This window comes from Capricornis sumatraensis, chromosome 9 (assembly GCF_032405125.1).
Source record: "Capricornis sumatraensis isolate serow.1 chromosome 9, serow.2, whole genome shotgun sequence".
Lineage (NCBI taxonomy): Eukaryota > Metazoa > Chordata > Mammalia > Artiodactyla > Bovidae > Capricornis > Capricornis sumatraensis.
Window position 1 is genome coordinate 74,632,555 of NC_091077.1, and position 14,808 is coordinate 74,647,362.

Genomic DNA, 14,808 nt, shown 5'->3' on the forward strand with positions numbered 1-14,808 from the left:
ACTAAACATCATTGTGATGCCTTTAACCTCCCTTGAGATGCTGAAGATAGAAAGGGTCAGAAGGTGATCAGTCTGGGGTGGGTGGTATCCACAGCGTCCAGGGATTCCCATACCATCCTTTTCCTACTGGAGTTAATACAGCTTAGAGAGTCCATAATTAGTAGCAGAGGATTGCTGTTAGAGCCGAGTTTGCCTTTTACATAACAGTCTTTTCTTAAGAGTGTGCAGTTCATCCAGTAGACACCTAGACCCAAGATGCTGAACTCCTTGCTAGATTATGTTCGAGTTCCCACACAGCTCAAAGTCCTGAAGTTAGCATTCCACTTTCATTATATTCACTTCTGACTCAAGTTGGATACCTCCATCCTCACCCATCCCATCTCACCTCTAGGACTCCACACCAGAAGTCATCTGTGTTAAGACTATCCAGAGGACAGACGTGCTGAAATCTGGAGGTGTTGGGAAGGGGATCTGGAAATCTAGTTTCATGGGTTTTTCTCTACTGTCTTCCATCCCTTTCACCCAAGATTGGGAGCTCTGGTTCTGAGTCTTTGGAGGGTTTTCAGAGTAAATTGCTTTGGTTCTCAGCTCTTGCAACCATTGGCTACATTTCAGCTCTGGGGATTGGGGGGGAGTGTGGGGGGTTGGTTAAATCCTTTACCATAGTTTCCTTGGTTTCCAGCTTCCAAAGTTTTGTTACTTTTGTTTCATTTTGTGTTTTTCCTGTCCTTGTTACCTTGTGTCTTTATATATTTAACTAGCGTTTTGGGAGGAAACAAAATTTCATACTTGTATTCTATCTACCATTTTAAAATGGAACATCATACTTTTGTTGATTTTATAGACTTAGATGGTGAATTTCCTTCTGACCATCTTTATGAGCTGAAGGCTCCTGGTTTTCCTTAATTCTATGTCTTCCATAACAGTTCTTGTGAACTTCTGCCGCACTTTTAATTCTTTTCTTTCTTTGGGAAAGTTAATACACTGGAACATAGTATCTTAGAAAAGGACATCCATCAGTTAATGCAAGTGAAAGCACCAAAGTAATCTTTTAATTTTGGCTATTAATATTGCCTGTACTCACCTGGAAAAAGTGATTTTTATTTTCCTATCATTTTGGAGTATCTTTTATTTGAAAAGATTTAAATATTCCTTGAGCTCCTGTGGACTTCTTATATTACAGACTGCCAAGGCTAAGCTTTAAAATTGAGAACAATCAATTCTGTGATTCCTGCCAAGAGCAGTTCTTGAGAGATTATAAAGGGTCAGCACGGCATATTAACATTGTTGATCAAAAACAAAGCTAATAATTTTTATCCAATGCCCTGATGTTTTTAAGTTAGTAATGTCAGCTTCCTAAAAGGACACTAGAGTCTTTTATATTTTCCATTTGTGAGATATAATTTAATTTTACTTAAGCCAGCAGTATTTCCATTGCACAGGGTGAAAGTGAAAGTGAAGTCACTCAGTTGTGTCCGACTCTGCGACCCCATGGACTGTAGCCTACCAGGCTCCTCCCTCCATGGGATTCTCCAGGCAAGAGTACTGGAGTGGGTTGCCATTTCCTTCTCCAGGGGATCTTCCCGACCCAGGGATCAAACCCAGGTCTCCTTGATTCCAGGCAGACACTTTAGCCTCTGAGCCACCAGGGAAGTCCATAGTACGATACTACAAATCATATTAATCTCATGTTACAAAAATGATCTGGATACCAAAATAGAGTACTATGCTTTAGACGGCATATTGTTTTTCTGGGCACTTTTAACAAACGACTACCAATATAGTGGCTTAAACAACTCAAATGTATTATTTCATAATTGTGTAGTTAACTCTGACACAGGTCTTATTGGGCTGAAATCAAAGTGTCTCCAGACTTCATTCCTTTCCAGAGGCTCTGGAGAAGAATAAGTTTTCCTGCTCATTTGGGTTGCTTGTAAATTCAGTTTCTGGCATCTGTGGGAATGAAGTCCACATTTTGTTGCTAGTTATAAACTGAGGGCCTGTTCCCAACTTATAGAGGCCACCACTTTCCTTGGCTCCTGCCTCCTCCTCCTCTCTTCAAAGTCAGCTGCAGTGGGTTGAGTCCTCAGGTCGAATCTTTCTAACCCTTCTGTCTTATCTCTTGAACCACAGTTGGGAAAAGTTCTCCAATTTTAAGGATGCATTTGAGTAGATGGGGTATCTCCCAGTGATCCAGTACAATCTCCCCATCTCAAGGTCAGTAGCCTTCATCACATCTACAAAGTCTATAATGCCTTATAAGGTTCCAGGTGTTAAGGTGTGGACATCTGTAGGAACCATAATCTGCCAACCATGTATATTAGATAATAGTTCTGTAACTAAAAAGTGGAAGTATTTAGAATTGACAGCTTGAAAACTCAAGGTAAAACGGTTGTAAAAAAGTGTTCCATCATTTGCTTTAATTGTTAAGTGGCGGTTTGCAGAAACACAACCGACTTTTGACAGTTTCTTCTCCTCCCCAAATTTGGTTATATTTTATTTAATCTTTGCTTAGGATTCTTCAGAATAAAAAGACTGTACTTTGCCATTTGTAAATAAGGACTGCATCTACCCCCACCCCCAAGGTGACAAGACATTGGAATGGGGCAGATAAAAATGGGGCATCTTCTTCCTACTATTCTTAGACATTGCTGTTTAAATGGAAACCAAGTTAGAACAGAGATACTGAATAGCGTTAAGAGGCAATTGTTGCCTTTCTTTGCTATCTCTTACACATAAACTTCAGTGTGCGATCCTTACGCAGACTGGCAATATTGTCTACTGTCTTTTATCATCCTCCAAAAAGCTGTTGATTATCTTGGAAGGGCTTCAAAAGCAATTAAGAAAATCCCTTATGTCAAGTTACATTTCAGACAGGACAAATTAGATGTATGGGGAAATGTCCTGATAAAGTACTCGAGAAATAATGAATCTTTGTACAGTTTGTAATTGTTCCTACAAAAAAATTTACAACTTGAATGAGGCTGTTAACCTGAGACTGGAAGCTCAGAGATGTGTTTTTTTTTTTCCTATTAAAAATGCAAATACCTCATGAAAATGAGCCCAGAGCATTTTTAAATGTCCAAACTGTAATTCAAAACATTATTTATTACATTTTTGTCCTGGCTTTTTACTGCATCAATAAGCTGCTTTTTAAATGCTGATTTTTAAACCAGCAGCTCTGCAACAAAAAAATGGCCGATTGGACTCACTAATGTAGTGCAGGCCCTGAAGGGAGGCTTGGCTCCAAAATTAAGTGTGAGGGTCAGCATCAATGCCACAAGAGAATAGGGGTGGATGGTGACTGAAGGCATTGATTTGTTTGAGTGTTCATGAGATTATTGTATTTGGTTTCAACTTTATGCATTAAAGGTAGGTTATCTTCAATCTGCATAACCCCATCCCTGTGGCTACAGACTAGTACATGCTCCTGGGATGGCTCATCATGAGTTGGTGGGGACAGAGGTTGCTGGGTTGGGTGCTGGAGGCTGGGGATACTCTGTCAAAAATAGGGATCATCCAGACAGAACACTTTATAATCACAATGCTGGGAAATTCAAACACCAATTTCCTTCCCTCATGAATTGCTCTTCCCTACTGAGTAAAGTGATTTTCTTCCAGACTACTTGGATTTTATCTCTCCTTTCCTAACTTTTGAAGTATGGGTGTACCTGCTGCCAATTTTCCTCCTGTGATAAACATTAGCAAGTGGGAAGTTATTAGAGGATTGTTGTACAATATTCATAGACCACTTTTATTTGCAAAAGCATTTGAAGATTTCTTAAATATGAACCGTTTCCAAATAATCTTGGGCTCATTTTTCATCTGCTTGATCCAAATCCCATGGAAGCAAACCAATCATGAAGCTCTGCAAAAAGTCATTGGAAGCCCCAGGCTCAGAACCCAGCTGTGGAGCATGAACTATTAGGTTTTGTGTTGCTGGAAGCTTTGAGTAGCTGAACCATGGGGACTGAAGCTCATTTAGAAATCCAAGTTGGTGCTTTGTTTCCAGAAGACTTTGCCTGAGCTGAGGAAGGTAGACTAAACCTCTCATTCGTTTCAGTTCAGTTCAGTCACTCAGTTGTGTCCGACTTTGCGACCCCATGAATCGCAGCACGCCAGGCTTCCCTGTCCATCACCAACTCCCGGAGTTCACTCAGACTCACGTCCATCGAGTCCGTGATGCCATCCAGCCATCTCATCCTCTGTTGTCCCCTTCTCCTCTTGCCCCCAATCCCTCCCAGCATCAGAGTCTTTTCCAAGGAGTCAACTCTTCACATGAGGTGGCCAAAGTACTGGAGTTAGAGCTTTAGCATCATTCCTTCCAAAGAAATCCCAGGGCTGATCTTCAGAATGGACTGGTTGGATGTCCTTGCAGTCCAAGGGACTCTGAAGAGTCTTCTCCAACACCACAGTTCAAAAGCATCAATTCTTCAGTACTCAGCCTACTCCACAGTCCAGCTCTCACATCCATATATGACCCCTGGATAAACCATAGCCTTGACTAGACAGAGCCTTGTTGGCAAATTAATGTCTCTGCTTTTGAATATGCTATCTAGGTTGGTCATAATTTTTCTTCCAAGGAGCAAGCATCTTTTAATTTCATGGCTGCAGTCACCATCTGCAGTGATTTTGGGGCCCCCCAAAATAAAGTCTGACACTGTTTCCACTGTTTCCCCATCTATTTGCCATGAAGTGATGGGACCAGATGCCACGATCTTTGTTTTCTGAATGTTGAGCTTTAAGCCAACTTCTTCACTCACCTCTTTCACTTTCATCAAGAAACTTTTTAGTTCCTCTTCACTTTCTGCCATAAGGGTGGTGTCATCTGCATATCTGAGGTTATTGATGTTTCTCCCGGCAATCTTGATTCCAGCTCGTGCTTCCTCCAGCCCAGTGTTTCACATGATGTACTCTGCATAGAAGTTAAATAAGCAGGGTGACAATATGCAGCCTTGACGTACTCCTTTTCCTATTTGGCACCAGTTTGTTGTTGCATGTCCAGGTCTAACTGTTGCTTCCTGACCTGCATATAGGTTTCTCAAGAGGCAGGTCAGGTGGTCTGGTATTCCCATCTCTTTCAGAATTTTCCACAGTTTATTGTGATCCACACAGTCAAAGGCTTTGGCATAGTCAATAAAGCAGAAATAGATGTTTTTCTGGAACTCTCTTGCTTTTTCCATGATCCAGTGGATGTTGGCAATTTGATTTCTGGTTCCTCTGCCTTTTCTAAAACCAGCTTGGACATCTGGAAGTTCACACTTCACACATTGCTGAAGCCTGGCTTGGAGAACTTTGAGCATTACTTTACTAGCGTGTGAGATGAGCGCAATTGTGTGGTAGTCTGAGGATTCTTTGGGATTGGAATGAAAACTGACCTTTTCCAGTCCTGTGGTTGACTATTTTACACAGTTGCTTTTGAGATAGTTCAACAAAGTGATGCTTTTTCTGTTGAAAGACTGGAGAATAATAACAACAGCAAAGCCGATGAAAAACTGCAGAATATTCCTATCCACAGGACAACTCTGATTTCCCAGTTTTTCTTCATTAATGTTCTTTCTATCCATTGTCATCCATCCATGTTCACTCTTGGTGAAGTGCTCCCCACTCTCATCCTCAAATACAGTTGCAGGTCATAACTGAGATCTCTACACTATTTGTCTTGCCTTGATCTACTCTCCTCTGATTTACATCTTTATCATACTCCTTTCTGTTTTCCATTGTTTGTCCTGATTCTCTGGATTGAGTCAGAAGCTAACAGAATAAATTCACAAAGTACATTTTCTAAGTGTTTTACTTACATAAATCTACCTACCCTCAAAATGACCCTCATGGGTAGTTACTATTCCTGTGCACATTTTACAAATGGAGGTAAGGGAGACAGTGAAGATAAGTGTTGTTCAGTTGCTCAGTCATGTCTGACTCTTTGAGACCCCTTGGACTGCAACACTTCAGGCTTCCCTGTCCTCTACCATATCCTGGAGTTTGCAGAAACTCATGTCCATTGAGTGGATGATGCCATCTAACTATCTTGTCCTCTCATCACCTTCTCCTCCTGCCTTCAATCTTTTCCAGCATCTGGGTCTTTTCTAATGAGTCACTTCTTCACATCAGGTGGCCAAAGTATTGGAGTTTCAGCTTCAGCATCAGTCCTTCCAATGAATATTCAGGACTGATTTCCTTTAGAATTGACTAGTTTGATTTCCTTGCAGTCCAAGGGACTCAAGAGTCTTCTCCAGCAGTTTGAAGGCATCAATTCTTTAGTGCTCATCTTTTTTTTATTGTACAGCTCTCACATCTTTATGTGACTACTGGAAAAGCCATAGTTTTGACTATACAAACCTTTGTAGGCAAAGTAGTGTCTCTACTTTTTAATATGCTGTCTAGGTTTGTCATCACTTTTCTTCCAAGGAGCAAGTGTCTTTTAATTTCATGGCTGCAGTCACCGTCCACAGTGATTTTGGAGCCCCCAAAATAGTCTGTCACTGTTTCCATTGTTTCTCCAGCTATTTGCCATGAAGTGATGGGACTGGATGTCATGATCTTCGTCTTTTGAATGTTGAGTTTTAAGCCATCTTTTTCCCCCTTCTCTTTCACCTTCATCAAGAGGCTAATAATTCCTTTTCACTTTCTGCCATAAGTGTGATGTTATCTGCATATGTGAAGATATTGATATTTCTGCCCACAGTCTTGATTCCAGCTTGTGATTCATCCAGCCTGGCATTTCACATAATAAGTTAAATAAGCAGGGTAACAATATACAACCTTGACATACTCCTTTCCCAATTTTGAATCAGTCCTTTGTTCCATGTCCAGTTCTCACTGTTGCTTCTTGACCTGCATAAAGGCTTCTCAGGAGGTGGGTAAGGTGGTCTGGTATTTCCATCTCTTCAAGAATTTTCCACAGTTTGTTATGATCCACACAGTCAAAGGCTTTCGTGTAGTCAATGAAGCAGAAGTAGATGTTTTGGGGAATTCTCTAGCTTTTTCTGTGATCTAACGGATGTTGGCATTTTGATCTCTGGTTCCTCTGCCTTTTCTAAATCTAACTTGTACATCTGGAAGTTCTTGGTTCACATACTGTTGAAGCCTAGCTTGAAGGATTTTGAGCATTACTTGGCTTGCATGTAAAATGAGTGCAATTGTAAGGTAGTTTGAACATTCTTTGGCATTGCCTCTCTTTAGGATTGGAATGAAAACTAAGTGATAGGCATGTTAAGTCTCACAGATGGTGAGTGATGGCATCAGGACTCATGCCCAAGTGATCTGGTCCCAGAGATCATGCTGTTCATCTTTACTTTTCACTGGCCATCAGATTTCAGGGAGCTAATTGTCGCTTTAGGTCAGGTCCTGAATGTAGAGTCTGACATTGCAATGGCAGAGTCTTGACATTGCAATGGCTGTTTGATCTGGGACAAGTTAACTAACTTGTCTGAGCTTTAGTTTCCACAGCAGTAAAATAGGGATATTTGTGTAAAGAAAATAGAAATAACCCCTATAAACATTCATAGCTCTGGTAGGTCCTTGGAGAAATTTAAAGTGTTAGCTAACCCTTTTGTCTTCCTTAATGTTCTCTTCTTAATGCTGTGATTTGCAGAGGAAATCAGCTGATTTCTGATGTTGATGGAGAAAGTGGTTTATCACATTGCCTCTCGTAGTATCAAGCTTTGTGGCTTTTCAGATTGGCAGACTTTTCAACACTTCAATCCACGTAAGCATGGACTAGGTCTTCTCTGAACTTGTATCAAGTCACATAGTCTGAGATAAAGTTGCTCTCAGTCTGGAACTTTTATATTTCACTTTACATGTACTCATGGCTATGATCTTCAGGAAATGTTTTGAATGAAGAAATGAAGTGGAGCAGCAGCCACCTGCTTGTGTGTTTGTATCATTTCATGAAGAGCTGGTGGGCTGGTTCGGTGCTCCGAGAATGGCAATGACCCATGGAAAATGCTTCAGCGGCCATCAGCATATTCCCTGGCCACAGGGCCAGCTGTTTCTAACCACACACTGTGTGGTGGGAAGTTCCCTTTCCAAGTTCCTTTCCTGGGAACCACACGGGCTATTAATTTTATAATGGCAAACAGAACTGCAGATGTCTGTGTGCAAGACTGGATTGCAGGATAAGCTTATCCCAGTTTCTGGGGACGAAATAGAAAGTTATCTTTTCCGTTACACATATAACTATAGTCAGTAGAATGCACTGCTCTTACCAAGTTTTAGTTACACTTATTTATACGAGATAAGAATATGAAAACTTGATTGTATTGTATTTGAGTACCTCCTCAAATAAGCCCTCACATTACTTTCATCCTCCTTTTGATGAGTCTTTGCCTCTGTCCCCCATCTTAACTTAGCTTCACCAGGTGTAAATCCTTTTATTGAGTGTTTTGTAAGTGTACCTTCCTGTGCACATGGGAACATAAGGGAGAACAGAGCATGAGCCCTGTCCTAAGGTATCGTGAAACCTCGTAAGAGCTAAGAGTCAAACATGAAAATGCCACAAACATAGTAATATTTTTAGAACAACAGCTACTTGAAAACTACCAATTATTCAGATATCCTTCCAGAGATAGGCTGTGTATAGATTGAGCATATAGTCACACATGTACTGCTTTCTTAAAAGTAACAAAAGCATGCTATTTGTATGTTGTTCAGTCCTCAGATCAGGTATATCCCCTGGAGGAGAAAATGGCAACCCACTCCACTATTGTTGCCTGTGAAATCAAATGGACAGAGGAACCTGGTGGGTTACAGTCCATGGGATTCCAAAGAATTGGACACGACTGAGTGAGCACATACCTACTGTTACATTCCTTGCTTTTTTCCACTGGATGGTGTGTTTTGTAGGTCATTTCATAGCTGTACATATAAATGTGCTCCATTATTTTTAAGAGTTTCATAGGATTCCATTAAATGGAAACCAGTGATTTTCTATTATCACTTTACTGTTTTAATGCCAAATAGGTACATCAAACTTGATCATTCTCCTTAATCTTGAATTTAAATGAATTTTAATTGATTTTTGAAAATATGCTCTTGGGGGGAATCCTTTAGACACAGCAGTTTGCAACATCGCTGAAAGAAATGTCTTAGACTATTTCTGAAGACTCTTGAAGGGGATGACATACTTGAATTTGTATTCTGGCTTGTTTGTTTAAAAAAGCAGCTTCTCATTAAATCACCATCATATTAACATAACAAACAAATGCTAAGAAAGTAGTAAAGGTCTTCTGAATATGGAGAGACTGTTACATTTAATAAAGTGGTACCCTCATTTGTCATGTCCCCCAAAACATGGATATAATGAATCCCTACCCCACTTCTCTTCCCACATTGAAAACTGAGGCTTTGGCTTTCTCATTTTAGGTTTTCTTGGTTTTTTTGTGTGTGTGGTTTTTATTTTTTTTGGTAAGAATGCTTAGGATGGCAGCTACCCTCTTAATAAATTTTGAAGTATACAGTGTAGTCACGTTAATTACTGTAGAGCAGATCTCTGCAACTTACTCATCTTGTACAGCTGAGACTTTGTGTGCATTGATTACCAGTTCCCCATTTCTCTCTCTCCTTAACCCCTGGCCACTACCATTCTACTAATACTCTGCTCACATGAGCGTGACTATTTTAGTTAACTTCATTTAAGTGAAATTGTGCAGTAGTTGTCCTATGACTGGCATATTTTAACCTAGCTATTCTTAAGATTCTTCTGTATCATACTGCAGTATTTCCTTCTTTTTCATAAAGATTTTTTTCTTAATGTGGACTATTTTTAAAGTTTATTGAATTTGTTACAATATTGCTTCTGTTTTATGTTTTGGTTTTTCGGCCACAAGGCATGGGGCATCTTAGTTAACTGAACAGGGATCAACTCTGCACCCCCTGCACTGGAAGTCGAAGTCTTAACCACTGGACCACCAGGGAAGCCCCAGGATTCCCTTCTTTTTAAAGACTGAATAATTTTCCATTGTATGATATACCAAATTTTCTTTATCCATTACCTGTTGATGGATATTTAGGTTGTTTCCATGTCTTGGCTGTTGTGAATACTGATTCAGTGAACATGGGAGTGCAGATTTTTTTTGAGATTCTGATTTCTTTTTTTTTTTTTTTGCTAAATACCTCAAAGTGGGATTACTGGATCATACAATAATTCTATTTTTAATTTTTTGAGAAACCTCCACACTGTTTTCCATAGCAGTTATACCCTTTTACATTCCTGTAAACAGTGTTTTAATTTTTGCACATCCTCACCACTTGTTATCTTTTACTTTTCTAACCTAGTGATCATTGTAACAGGTATGAGATGGTCTCATGGTGGTTTTGATTTGCATTTCCCTGGTAGTTAGTGACATTGAACATTTTTTCATATACCTGTTAGCCATTTGTATGTCTTCTTAACTCCTTAGTGAGCTTTTCTACCATTATTTTCTATGGTAGAAATACTTTCTACTAATATTTTCTACCATTCTATGGATTGCCTTTTCACTCTGGCTTTCCATTCTTGTTTCATTTTCCTCACTCTAGTTTTTGCTCTTGTTGTTTTTGTTTGCATGTTTTAAGGCAACAAAAAAAGAGATGCTGAGCAAATTTTGTTAACTGGTCACTTTCATATTTTTAATACAACAGTAGCTGATGCTCAATGTTTTGGACATTCTGAAGTGCCTTGTATGACCTAAGTCCTGCTAAGATGACTTCTCCATGGGACTTGCACTGTGGCTGTCAGAAGAAAGCAGAGATCCATGTTAGTTTGTTTTGTTCTACAGAAACACCGTGCCAGTGCAGGAGACACAAGAGATGCAGGTTCGATCCCTGGGTCGGAAAGATTCCCTGGAGAAGGAAATGGCAACACATTCCAGTATGCTTGCTTGGAGAATCCCATGGACGGGAGCCTGGTGGGCTATAATCCATGGGGTTGCAAAGAGGCAGACTCAACTGAGCACACACATACATATATTGCCTTTATTTATACCTAATATTTTATATAAAATTTTTCTAGTGCACTTATTATTGTGCTGAACTCTCCTCCCTGCCTGTGGTCATATGATACATACCTGTCCAAAGAGATTGGATCAGAGATGGACATATGACCTAAATTGTGTTAACATGACCTCTCCGTGGGACTTTCAGGAATGACTGTCAGGAGTTTTCTCTTTTTTCTTAAGCCAAGCAGTTCTGAGGGTAAGCATCAGTGGCCATCTTAGCCACCATGTATAATCACTTGCCTAAGAATGAAACTGAGAAAAACAGAGCCAAAAGTTTGAGCGACAGATTTGAACTCCTTATGAAATTCCTTGAACCCTTTGATTTGGCTGTGCTTGGAGTCAGCTTCATTGCCTTGAACTTTCCATTAAGTTTCTGTGGAGAAATGACTCATTCCAGGGCTGAAATAATGAGATGCACAGAGGTGTCAGAAAGCAAGGTCCAGGACCCCCCCCCCAAATAACAGAGGTATGTGAAAATGACCCAGGAATCAACTTGAAGGATCACCCAATGGCCAAATTGGGCAAATTTAGCAATAAAACAAAATAAAAGCAGGCCTCTATGTAATAATTGGTTAATATTCTTCAAGCTTGTCAAGGTTAAGAATAAAGCTGAGGAATTTTCCCAGATGGTAGAGACCAAGAAGATATGAAGCTTAAATACAATGAGAGATCCTGGACCAGAAAAGAGACGATTACCAAAATTTGAATCAGGTTTGTAAACTAAGGTATATTTTTGTCAATACTAATTTTCTGGTTTTGATTTATGACAGCTAATTTTATATTTGGCAAAGCTGGCTGAAGGATATATGGAAACTAATCTTTTTGTAATTTCATTTGGAAATATGAAATTATTCTAGATAAATGTTATTTAGAATTAGTCTCAATATGGACTTCTCTGAAAATAATTAGCACTTTACATTCTCATCTTTGTTGTCATTTTAAGTTATTTTATGTCAGTTTTCTCTCATCTGAAACCAAAAATATCTTAATTTAATAAAATCTATTTTTGTCTGATTTTCACTTCAACCCTGTAATGCCAGGCTTATCTTCATTTGCAGATCATGAAACTAAGCCTTAGATAGTTTACATGATTTTCTGAAGATCACATAGTAAGTGACAGAGCCAGGATTTGAATCTATGTCTGTTTGACCTCAAAATCTTATGCATATGAGAAAAATAATCAACCAACTGAATAAGTAACCCATCTTATTTTAAAACAGACTGTGTTTTCAAAACTCCATCTTGTTCCAGAGGAGACTTGAGACAGAATGCTTGCGACTTGGGGGCAGGTTAGAAGAAATATTGGAAAGATATAAGAAAATGTTTTGGTGTTTGTGTTTTGTAAGCACACAGCAGAACTCTGTAATTTATATGGTGCAGGAGGGCATGCAAATTAGTCTAAATATGGACTTCCTCTGAAAATAATTAGCATTTGGCAGACAGTATGATCAAATAAATCAGATAACTGAGGCATTTGTCCAATGGGATAAATACTTGATTCAAACCTTTGATGAACTGTTTCTTTGTTATTTTTTTAAAATATGGGAGTAGTTTAAGGAAAAGCAAACAGTGGGCCATGTTAAAATATCCATTAACTAAACACTCTGAAAGGGTATAAAATGCCTCCAGCTGCCAAAAAACAATTAGGCTGCAAATATGCCTTTGGTTACCTAACCAGACAATCCCTAAACACTTAGTTCTAATTAATTTTCTTCATTACACAACAATGCCTCTCCTAATTACACTAGAGAAATTCCATAAACCTACTAGCTATTCAAAGTCTTTATTGAGCAAATTATTCTGGTAGGTCCCTATTAGAACCAGATTCTCACTCTCTATATACCTCATCTCAGAGGATGCGGGCTACTTGGTAAACCGCTGTCAGCTAGGCAAACTAATCTTGTATGTGACAATATTCCAAATTAGGAATTTGAGTGTGATGGAATATCAAGGCTAAATAATTGAAAACGAACCAAGGTAAAGGTGAAAAGTACAAGCACAAGAAGCACAGAGTGTCTGAATCCTACACGTGTTGCTCAAGTTTGTGATCCCCGAACCAGCAGTAGAGGCTGACTCAGGGAAACCAAACTGCTTTCACTGAACTCCGTGCAAAAGGGTAGGCAGCGGTAGTATGCAGCTGCAGAAGCAGTACAGCAAGTATAATAATTGCACTGAAGGGGTCAGAGAATACAGACTTTCAAGGGTAGTGTGTGTGTGTGTGCTCAGTCAGTAAATTATGTCTGACTCTGTGGCCCCATGGACTGCAACCTGCCAGGCTTCTCTGTCCAAGGGATTCTCCAGGCAAGAATACTAGTGTGGATTGCCATTTCCTCCTGCAAGGAATCTTCCTGATCTAGGGATTGAATCTGCATCTCCTGCACTGGCAGGCGGATTGTTGACCATTGAGCCACCTGGGAAACAAAGACCCTAAAACTGTCTCTCCATGTGTGAGGGCCCAGTAAAGTGACATGAGTCAGAACTAGGAGTCCCCAAGTCCCTGACTGGAGCTGTTTACATGACACAGTGTCACTGTAGAGAGAACTGGGATAATTTATCAGCGCTTATTAGCTGATTGATGACAATGTTTGTAAATTGGGTCAGAGTCTGATCCTTGGAAAGCCGTTTTTGGCTTCCTTTCCTAGCTACGTAAAAACCTGTGATCTTATTAACAGTTATCACAGTTTCAGAGGATGGCCTGTGGGACAGTCAGTACAAATGCATCCCTAGTATCAGAGCTCAAAGCCAACTGATGATATTCTAGCACCATCACTTCTTTTTTGTTTTTAATTTTTATTGGGGTAAAATTGATTTACAGTGTTCTGTTGGTTTGTGCATAGCAGTGAGCAGCTTTACTTTCTTTGCTTGGAATGTGCTGATTAACCAACCATTTCAACCTAGCCCTGGGACTTGCTCTTTTTTTTTTTTTTAAACATGAATTTTCTCTTATGCCATTAGATTAAAAAATAGCCTGGAGTTTTGCTACTCAGAGTCTATGAGCCAGCAGCATCAACATCACTTGGGAGATTTTTCACTCCCAAACCCACTGAAACAATCTGCGTTTTAACAAGATCTCCAGGTAATTCATACATGCATTGAAGGGTGAGCAGTACGGGTCTAGAGCAATAGTCCTCCAGTTTCAGCATACTGAGGGTACCTCATCCCCAGACTTGTCCTGAGGGTACCTCATCCCCAGACTTTCTGATTCACAACTTCTGGGCTGAGGCTGAGAAAGTGTGCTTCTAACAGATGTCTCAGGAGGCTTCTGAGACATCCAAAACCTTGTATTCTGACAATAGACTCTGATTGGTCAAGAACTTTGGGGATTTGGAGATTCCGTTGCTATAGGTTTTGGTAGCCAAGGGCTCTACCAGAATTATTTTTCCCAAAATGTTGGTTTTGAAGTCTTTTTTAGGTGATTCTAGAAATTCTACATGTTTGAGGATGTGCTGGGTCAGTGGTTCCCATCTTTAGAGGAAGATGGATCTCCCTGGTGGCTCAGATGGTAAAGAGCCTGCCTGCATTGCAGAAGACATGGGATCAATCCCTGGGTCAGGAACATCCCCTGGAGAAGGAAATGGCTACCTACTCCAGTATTCTTGCCTGGAGAATTGTATGGACAGAGGAGCCTGCAGGCTACAGTCCATGGGGTCGTAGAGTCAAATACTACTGTCGACTAAACACTTTCACTTTTCCCCTTTTATAATCAACGCAGATTCCTGCTCCCCACCACCAACCCCCACCTAAATCAGTGGGCCTTGGGTGAGGTTAAGAAATCTGTATTTTTAATAAACATCCAGATGATTCTGAGATAGACAGTCGATAGACA